The following is an 8,497-nucleotide window of genomic DNA, read 5'->3' as shown; positions in this document are numbered from 1 at the left end:
CCCAGCTGCTCGGAAGGCTACGGTGGAAGGATCTCCTGAGACCAGGAGGTCGAGGGTGTGGTGAGCTGTGATCATGACACTGCACTCCAGCCTGGGTGACAAAGTAAGACCCTGACTGGAAAAAAAGACCCCAACAAAACCCCTGAAAGTAACCACCCCTCTCGCTTTCCTAGCATAATGCCACTCTAGGGTTCTAAAATTTCACGGAAAAAAAAGAGCCTAGAATTTGGAATCACAAGAGCTGTATTCAAAGAAAGACCCGGCTACTTAAACGGCTACTCCACTCTTCTCATCTGTAAGACTGTGGAATGTGCTGCCCTAACCAACCTGGCTAGAAGAAGGCTATTAGAAAGATCCTCTGATGGCTCTTCTGACGTTGTGATCTGCCCACCCTGGCCATCACGCCTTCAAGTGCTTGGACATATCCTTCCCACTCTCCACCTACCAGTATGAAGGTGTGTCTTCAGTCTTGGGGTTTCCACCCTCACCTCTTCCTTCTGTCATTATTCAGGAAAAACCCAGGCCTGACAGTTGCGAAGGGAAACAAGACGTGAATAACATCTGACTCCCCGCTCCCAGGAGCTGAAGCTCTAGCAGAGGAATGCCCGTGCTATGGCCTATGGAGGGGCAGGTCATTATCATGCTGGTGTCCCACGAGCAACGCCTGTCTGTGTCCACGCCCCTCTGCGGTACAGCACAGCCGCTCTTCACATCAGAGGGGTGGCATCCGTGTCCCAAGCCTCTTGAACTGGGCTGTGTTTTAGACTTGTTTTGCCTAAGGGTCAAAAGCGTTTATAAATAAGTGTTACAGGCTTCTGGTGGCTTCTTCCTGTGCAAGACGATAAAGGGCGAGTCCCACCACCTAACGTGGCAAATCAAAGCAGAACCACACACCTGTCGCGAGGCTTCCCTCTACCCCGACTTGTCCCAAACCCCCAGTTTCCTCATGGTCACCTAGGATGGTCTCCAGGTCCATCCTTGGGGCACGGAGCATGTTCGGAGCTCCCATCTTTGTTTTATGAGGCTGTTTGGTTTTGTCTTCTGTCCAAAACAGCTCCACAATTTTGCAAACCTTCTAAGGGGAGATCGCACGCGCTCAAGGCTCCTGTGTCTCTACCAAATCTCTCTGGGCTTCCATCCCCCAAAAGGCAGCCTTCCAAAATAACCTGCCACCTGCTGGCAGCCGGAGTTGGCAAACGGCTGCGGGGTGAAGGCAGCCAGGGGCATCAGCCCGCCTCGGAAACGCTCACGCCTTCTGGGGTCTGGCTTGGGAGGATTTCCACAGACTTCAAGTACGTGAGTGCCCTGTTCTGTCCAGCTTTTCTGCGGGGCTGGTGGCAAACAGGATCACTGCTAGGAGCTAGTGACAGCTGTGTTGCCCGTTGTTTCCCTCTGCAAATGCAAACTGTCACAACACGCGAGTGCGGAAGGGCGGATGCTTTTTGCATGCATCGGCTCCACCAAGGACCACTTAAGACCTTTCAGAGGGATGGCACAGCTCCAGAGTTACACGCAGCCACCGCATGGCAGCTGAAGCCACACGTGTGTGGAGGGAGGTGTTCCACACGGGGGGAAAGCGAAGCGTGAAAACCGGGCAGTCCAAGCGGCAGACTGTGGTAAGACAGCGAGGCGACCCCAGGGCGAATTTCCCTTCTTCCAATGTTTGGCGAGACATCTGGCCATTCAGAACGGAGACGTCACAAGTTTCTCTGTAAGCTCACTGTGATCGTGTGAGGTCTGAGAGAAGATGTGTCATGCGGCAACTTGAAATGTGGTTCAAGCTCTTTTTATCATTTTTTAAAGTGTCTTCCTCCCCGGAGTGTAGATGTGATGGCTGGTGCTGAAGCAGCCATTTTAGATTGTGAAGTAACTGAGAATAAAAGCTGTGGGTGTAGCCGGGCATGGTAGCGTGTGCCTGTAATTCCAGTACTCGGAAGGCTGACGCGGAAGGATCGCCGGAGCCCAGCAGGTTGAGGCTGCGGTGGCCGGGAGCAGCCAGCGCACTCCAGTCTGGGCGACAGAGTGAGACTCCAACTCAAAAAAAAAAAAAAAAAAAAAAAAAAAGCTGCGGGTGAAGCTGAAGGGTGGGAACCTGGGTCTCTGACCACTTCCTGGAGAGTAACCTTGTACCAGCCCTGGACAACGTGCCACAGGAACTTTACATGAGAGACTCACTTCCATCTTGTTTCAGTTACTGTGTTATTCTGTAGTTTTGTTACTTGCAGCTAAACCTAATTGACTTATTCTGTCAGCCAGGACAACTGGAAAATTTGGGGGAGATTTGCAACAATTTGAAAAAACTCGCAGATGAACTGCATAGCCTAGAAATATTGAAAAGATTGTTTTAAAGTTAGGAAGGTCATGAGTGCATAAACTATATGTAGATACTAGTCTATTTTACCATTTACTACCAAGAAATATACACAAAGCTGTAAAAATTTAAAATTTATCAGCAGCACAGACTCTGCACAGCACCATAAGCATTTGAGGAAAACATGTGAGAATCAGTTTGAATCCCATCTGCGTAAGATTAACTGCAGTACATACCGTACCACTGTAATCATTTCCTAGCCCCCTCCTCCTGCTGTCGAGGTGAGCCCAAGCGTTGTGAGTATCTGCTTAAAATGCTGTGCTGTGCTCTTCATCTCCAGGTGAGCGGTTCGTCTCTCCAGCAAACACATCATGGGGAAAAGGGACCTCACAGTTCTCATGTTTTTCATCGTGTCTGTGCAGTCCTGTAAACCTTGGACTCCACACCGAGGGGCCCACGGGGAGGGCCACTGGTGATGCAGGAAGTGTTCCCAGGAAGCAGAGATGTCATGATGCCACAGGAACAAGCTGAGTTGCTTGAGTGTCCTTTAGACCGAGTCTACAGCTCGGGATACCGCTCTTCCGAGGTCAACAAATCCAACATAAAATCCAGCCTAAGGCCTATGTTAAGAAAGGGAAACTTACTGCACCTCTGCTAGCAGACAAAAACACCTTGCACTTTTTGCAGAGGATCTTTTTATCCTGTGTTGAAAATGCAGCTTCTGTGTTGGTGCTGGATTGCCATGGGAAAGGCCTGCCTGTAGACTGATGTGATTCAAGAAAAAGCAAAGTCATTAAGTGACAACTTAGAGCAAACGGAAGACGAAAGGTCTCGAGTTGGGGAGTTTAATGCCAGCAAAGGATGGTTTGACAATTTTAGAAAGAAGTGTGTCTTTGAAAATGTCAAGATAACAGGAGAAGTAGCTTCTGCTGACCAGGAGGCGCAGACAAGACTCCAGACCCAGAGAATCACGGGGAGAAGGGCTATCTGCCCGAAGAGGTTTTAACACGAATAGGACGAAGTGCCTTGCTCTGGGTGCCAGCAAAAGCCGCAGAGGACCTGTCTTAGTCAGGCAGAGGAACAAGCCCAAGGATCAAGGCAGAAGGGATGGGCTGCCTTGACTGTCCTGCACGCTGCCGGTGGGTTCCTCATCAGGACTGCCCTCGCCACAAAACCGCTGCCCCCTCGAGCCTTGGAGGGGAAGACAAACCCCAGCAGCCAGTCTTCTGGTTGTACGACGGGGCGGCCTGGACAGCGAGAGCCTTTCTTCTGGATCAGTTCTGCCGATGTTTTGTACCTGAAGTCAGAAGTACTGTGGCATAAGGGACTACCTTTCAAAGCTTTGTCTGCACATCAGACGAGGTCCCTGGCCTCCCCAAACCCCTTGAGTTCAACACTAACAGCTTTGAAGATGTTTCAGACACAACATCTCTAACTCAACCTCTGGATTAGGGGGGTCACAAAGACATTTAAGTCTCGTTACTCACAGTGTTCTAGAGAAAGGGTTGTCAATGCTACGGAAGAGAACCCTGATAGAAAGAACATCCTGAAGTCTGGAAAAATTACACCACTGAAAGGTGCCATCATCATCAAATTGCCTAACATCAAATTATACTACAAGGCTACAATAACCCAAGCAGCACGGTACTGGTATAAAAATAGACATATAGACCAATGGAACAGAGTAAAGAACCCAAAGCTGGGTGCAGTGGCTCATGCCTGTAATCTTAACACTTTGGGAGGCCAAGGCAGGAGGATTGCTTGAGGCCTGCAGTTCAAGACCAGCCTAGACAACATAGTAAGACCGCGACTCTACAAAAAAAGCAAAAAAGAAGCCAGGTGTGGGAGTATGAACCAGTAAGCCCAGCTTCTCAGGAGACTGAGGCAGAAGGATCACCAGAGCCCAGGAGGGCGAGGCTACGGCAAGTCGTGATTGTGCCACGGTGAGACCCTGCTTCAAAAAAACCAAAGAGAACCTAGAAATAAGGCCATGTACTGACAGCCAGCCACCTTCGAAGAGGCAACAAGAACATACACTGGGGAAGAACACTCTTCAATCAACGGTGCTGGGAAAACCGGACTGTCACGTGCAGAGTGTGAGACCGGACCCCCACCTCTCCCACGCACAAAGACCAACTCACGAGGGACTAGAGACTTGAATGCAAGGCCAGAAACTATAAAAACGTCAGAAGAAAGCCTCGGGAAAACTCTTCTGGACGTGGGTCTAGGTCAAGAATTCGTGACTAGGACCGCAAAAGCACAGGCAACTGAAACAAATCAGACCAACAGGACTGAATTAAACTGAAACCCTTCTGTACAGAAAGAGAAGTCATCAAAGAACGAACAGACCACCGGTGGGATGGAGAAAACACCTGCAAACTACACAGCCGAGAGGGGTGTATAGTTTGTATATTCAGAACTTACAAGGAACTCAAACAGCAACAAAGCCCCCAAATAATCCTATTAACAAGTAGGTTAAGGGCATGAGTAGACACTTTCCAAAGATGACAAGCAAATGGCCAACAAGTATATGCAAAAACGTTCAATACCACTAGTCATCAGAGAAATGCAAACTGAAACCACAATGAGATACCATCTTATCCCAACAGAATGGCTATTGTTTTAAAACAACAGATGCTGGCAAGGATACAGAGAATGTAAGTTAGTACAAACTCTACGGAAAGCAGTAGGGAGACTTCTCAACTAAAACGAGAACTACTACACAATCTAGCAATCCCGCCACTGGGTGCCTCCCTAGAGGAAAAGAAAATCGTATCAAAAAGACACCTCCACTCAGGTTCATCACGGCACCATCCACAAGAGCAGACATGGAGTCCACTCATGTGTCCATCAACAGAAGGCTGGATAAAGAAAATGTGGCCTAGACACACAGTGGCATCCTACTCGGCTGTCAAAAGAATGAGATCGGGCCGGGAGCAGTGTCTCACACCTATAATCCCAGCATTTGGGGAGGCCTGAGGCCATGGGTTCAAGACTAGCCTGGGCAACTTGGCGAGACCTCATCTCTACAATAAACCAAAAAATTACCTGGGCGTGGTGACGCATGCCTGTAGTTCTGGCTACTTGGAGGCTGAGTGGAAGGATCGCCAGAGCCCAGCAGGTCAAGGCTGCGGTGGCTGGGAGCATGCCACTGCACCCCAGCCTAGGCGACCGAGTAAGAGATTCTAACTCAAAAAAAAGAAGGAGATTGTGTCGTGTGTAGCAACATGAGTGGAACTAAAGACCATTATCTTAAGGGAAACAACTCAGAAAGACACAGATGGCATGTCCTCACTTACAAGAGGGAGCTCAAAGAAACAGAGTGTGGGGTGATGGATGGTGGAGACGCAGAGGGGAGGGGTGGGGGTGATGAGGGGAGGTTGCTTGGTGAGCTCCATGTGTGTTGCTCAGTGACAGGTGCACCCAAGGGCCTGTGCGCCACGATGCGATGTGTCACTGCTGCAAAAGTGCATGTGTGCCCCATGAACAGACACAGATTTTAAAAAATGAAATAAAACAAAAAGAGGTCATCGTTGTCATTTTAAAAAAGCTGACAAGGCCAGCACAATAAATTCCTGCTAGAGAACACTGTGTCCAGTTGTTGAGCACAACTTCACCAAGTCTACCACAGAGCCAACTCAGGAACCCATGAGAAACTGTGGATCTGGTCAAAAAGGTGGGGAATCAGGGGTTTCAAAATGTGGGTCTCGGAGAAATTCAAGACCTGGTAGACGGCACACCAGAGGAATTCACGGCAGACGCCCTGATGGAGGGCGAGCTTCCAACCAGGGACAGGCGAGGAGGAAGACGAAACAGTGCCAGGCGCAAGCTGACATTCCACAGTCTGCAGCAGGGCCCCAGTGACTCGCAGCTGCTTCTGACTTATCTTACAACGTGACCCTTATGATACGAGGACTGCGACGGAAGAAGATGGTGGAAGAAAGGCTGGCATGGAATAAAAACATTTTTAGAGAAATGAAAAAGCAGAAAGTCAGAAGTTGCAGTGCATTTTCACAAAGTGACACACAGCGTGCCCACCTCTCCTTCCCCCAACCTGTGCCCCCAAGACTCAAGACCGGTCCCCCTTCTCAGCCTACTCATCATGAAGACCTATATGACGACCCACTTTCCTAAACAAACAGAAGATGCGTTTTCTCTTCCTGATTATTTTTGTAACCCTTTTTTCTACTGTACTGTTAAGAATGCAGCACACAATACACACACACATAATATGTGCTCACCAGCCACTGAGGTCCTCAGCAAGCTTCTGGCCAACAGTAGGTCTGAGCAGTTAGATCTGGAGGGGGCCAAAAGTCACAGGCAGAGGTTTCACGGCACAGGGGCTGGCGTCCCTCACCCCTGCACTGCTCAAGGGCCAACTGTAAATCACCTGTTGATGGATTATCCACACACCTCCTGAATTCTGGGGGCACCTCTCCTTGCTTCTGGCTGTTTCCTTCTCCTGCTGCCAGTCATGCAAGGAACATGACTCTCCTTTTTTTTTTTTTGAGTCGGAGTCTCACTCCGTCACTCAGGCTGGAGTGCAGTGACACCCTCATGGCCACCGCAGCCTTGACCTGCGGGGCTCAGACGATCCTTCCGCCTCAGCCTTCCAAGTAGCTGGGCCACCACTCCCGGCTAATTTTCTGATTTATCGTAGAGACGAGGTCTCACCAAGTTGCCTGCCTCTGGGCTCAGGCAATCCTCTCGCCTCCGCCTCCCAAAGTGCTGGGACGACAGGCATGAGCCACTGTGCCCGGCAGAGCATGACTCTTAAAATTTACATGTTAATCTTCGGGCTTGCTCCAATCACGAATAACAAGAAAAAAGCAAGAAAACACCCCACGATGCACTCCAAAGTGCAACAGAGCTCCTATGCCTGAGACTTTCTTCACTTCCACTTTCTAGAACCTGGCGGCGCTGCCTCCCCTTGGCAGATGCCATACTGTTTCTGTCCTCACTTCTCTCAGGCCTTCCCTGCCCACTCCCACTTGTGACGGCCGGTCCTGTCTACCCGCTTTATCCTGCCTCCTTTATCTTGGCACAACTGGCCACCACCTGACAGAAAACCCATGTAAGCGTATATTTGCTTTTCTCTGTTCTCTGCCCCAGAGAGGGTAGCGTGCTCTGTTCACTCAGTGCCCTTCTCCGTCCCTAGCACAGAGCATGCAATAAAAACACACAGGATTTGTTAAGTGAATCTTCCGACCGTAGGCACAATTCCCTCAGATTATAGATGAGAAAACAGAGGAGACGATGACTTCAGGAGTCTGGAGGAAAAGGGGGGCCCGGCAGAGAACAGGCACTTGAGTTCCTGCAGCTGAGGTCTCTGCTGCATAGGCATGGAGGACGACTCCATGCATGGACAGAGGTGGATTCCAGGCCACTCGGTAATAACACCGCAGGCAAACGCGCCTCTCTGTGCCCTGATTTACCCACCACAAGGCAGGGGTAAAAACAGCACCGACTCAACGTTGTTATTAAGGCGATTAGGCGTGATGATGTGTATAAATAGCACAGTACACAGCAGCCCGTGTCCAACCACAGGGAGCAAAATTGGTATGATTACTACTGTGACCATCATCTCACTTGGGCTCAAGGGTCCATTTTCTAACATTTCCCAAACAATGTACCGTAAGACTGACTGGCTTCTGAGTCCATAACAATGAGAAAGAAGAGGATTTGAGAGATAAAACAGCTGCCAGAGGCAGGAGCAGAGGGAAAAAAGGAGGAAAAAGGGAAAGCTAGATTTCTAGGGTGCTGGATTAGATTTGCTTCACAACGGCTTATACAGAGCTTTGGGAGAAAATACGCACACTGGTGAGGCGTCTACCATAACCCTCATGTGAGTCGCCCCAAGCTCTCTCTGGCACACTCCGTAGCCCTGTGTCTCAGGCGTAGATTTCAGCGAGGCGATAAAAAAGTACCACTTACTGTCTCAGTGACATTGCTACCACCTTGGAACACATCTGCTCTTACTGATCCTATTTTCTTCAGTAACAGAATAACCAAGGCCCTCTGAGATTAGTCAGAAAATCAAATTTTAAAATCAAAGCCACATTCCAAATTTCTTAAAAGATATTTTTTTTGTTCACCTCTGTAAAAACATTGGTCACCGTGTAACATACAGTGGCAGCAAAATGCACCCAATTTACATGCATCAAGTTAATAAACCATAACACTTGA

Source organism: Carlito syrichta, unplaced genomic scaffold (assembly GCF_000164805.1).
Source record: "Carlito syrichta isolate Samal-C Ts95f unplaced genomic scaffold, Tarsius_syrichta-2.0.1 Scaffold314769, whole genome shotgun sequence".
Taxonomy (NCBI): Eukaryota; Metazoa; Chordata; class Mammalia; order Primates; family Tarsiidae; genus Carlito; species Carlito syrichta.
Note: the sequence above shows the minus strand (reverse complement) of the source record.